Genomic DNA, 2,454 nt, shown 5'->3' on the forward strand with positions numbered 1-2,454 from the left:
ATCCGAGTGAGATCGAGTGATTGGCATTCTGGATGGGACACTTATCCCTATACACAAATTAATGTTTTACACCCATAATGTGAATCAACACAGATAGTGGAGAACATTAACACACGATGGCAAACTATGAGAGTATAAATGACCCTTTCAAAAACAAGCGATGCCAAACAGCCAGTTAATGTAGCTGGTTAACGCAGAAAACGTATGAGGGTGCGGGATCGGACACTTGCAAAATTATAAATACACACACGCACGCACGTCTGGTTTACTATCTCCGTGGGGACAGTCCATATAGGCGTAATGTTTTTTATACTGTACAAACTGTGTATTTTATCCCCTAAACCTAAAGATCATAGAAAACTTGTTGCATTTTTAGGTTTAAAAAAATATATTGTTCTGTACAATTTAAAAGCTTTTTTGCCCATGGGGACCTCAATTTTGGTCCCCATGGTGACACGAGTCCCCATGTGTTGGTGTGCATTCAGGTTTAGGTCCCCACCGGGATAGAAAAACATGTCCACACACACACATTTCTTTTTTTATTTATACTATTTCAGTGACCCCTGATAAATGCAATTTCTACTATTTCTAAAGCATTTCTTTATAATAAACATTGTTTTCTCAATACTTTACCCACTCTATAACGCAAGGTAGCGCGAACAATCAATTCTCGAGGCATCGATATCAACCTATTCAGCACCACCGCCATGGACAGTACCTGCTAACATCGCACTTAAGAAGGTTTACCTTAAGTAACCTCAAAAGGTATAATTCCCGGAACACGCCTAGATAAGGTTTAACTTGAGTTAAGGTGTACCTTTAGTGTCTTCGTAGTGCGCTAAGAGACAACATTATCGGGAAATGCAGCCATGATCAGGATGTTTCAATCCAGAAGAGGTTATAGTCAAGATGAGTTAAATGCTATACTAACAAGCCTAACGTAGATAAGGCACACATGCACACTCTTCTCAAATAAATTCATTTGTATATTTTTATGTATGTTTTCTTTATTGCAGACTAAAGATATAGCCATGCATCGATGGAGGGCAGCAATTGATTTTCTCCACAGGAATTCACAAACTCAAAATACCTATGTTTTGTGAACAGGAGCACTTAATCATGTATGTTAAGTATATATGAGATGTGATTGTTATGAATTAAAAGCTATGTCTTGGTTTATTTGTGTGGTTTACTTTTTGTGACTTGAAAGATTCCAGTCAATATTTTTTGGTAACAACCCCAATGTGCAATTATTTATAACTAGTTCCACAGGTTTTTCTAGTTAAAATTCCCAAATAATAAGAATTAATTGAAGTAACAGATAAAACGTGGGGTAAATACTTACATTTTAATTGACAGAATCTTTGCTGTATGTTTTCAAATATTAAATGAATTAAAAAACTTTAGTTGAATGAACTATAAAACTAGTTGAGCTAGCATACTTTTTAATATTTGAGTCAAGTTTGGGCCAACAAAAAAAATATGTCAAGTAACACTTTGGGGACAGAAATTGAGTGAACGTAAAATTCCTGTGGAACTAGTTACTAAATAATAATATGTTGAAAAAACTTTAATTGTTTTACAGTGTGGTGTATGTAGATAGAAATAGCTAATTCTAAGTTAATAAAACAACACATTAAGGTCTTTATACACCTCTGAAAATATAGTTATGTATATTAAATTGCATTTCAATAGATCCTCCAAAAATTAAACATAAGACCTTTAATATGTAACATAATACATACATAGTATATGTTTAAAATTTTCCCTGCTTTGTATAACTACATTTTCCTAATTTCTTTGCTGTTTAATACTAAATTAATTTGTATAATGTTGCTTTGCAACAAAGCAAACTTAAGAAAAACCCTATCTTTCTTTCTCTCTTACCTTTTAAGTCAGAATGTTATTATTATGTTTTCAATATGTACTAATGATTGTCTGACTTCTACATATCATCATCTGCGTTCACACTGCCATTGTCAGTTTGGCAAGCTGCTGAATAATGAATATGTTAAACTAAGTAGTCCAAACGTGAGGGTTTGTGTTATACTAAACTCATAGTTTGACATCAAACATTAAGATTTCAAAGTCAATTTTGCAGTTTGGTCTTCTATAGACTTACACCGTGTCTACACCGGATGCGGCATGATATGACGCAACACACGCTTGTTCTAATGGGTTTGTCACATTGCACCATGCCCCATCCAGTGTGGACAAAATTGTTAAATACAGTATAATGGGCTCTAATGCGTTTCTAATGTCTTTTGTCGTTAGACAGTGTAAAATTGAAGCAACTGCCAGTTTGTCAGCAGACAAAGTTCTGAGACATTGTGGTGAGGTGCTCATGCAGGTGATTCGCTTCAAGTCTGGTTTGTGTCGGTTTGTGATCTTGATTCATTCTATCATTTTCTGTTCCTTCTCTGTCCCTTAAAGTGAGTGACAGAACAACCATAA

The sequence above is a fragment of the Triplophysa rosa genome, unplaced genomic scaffold (genome assembly GCF_024868665.1).
Source record: "Triplophysa rosa unplaced genomic scaffold, Trosa_1v2 scaffold214_ERROPOS343816, whole genome shotgun sequence".
NCBI lineage: Eukaryota > Metazoa > Chordata > Actinopteri > Cypriniformes > Nemacheilidae > Triplophysa > Triplophysa rosa.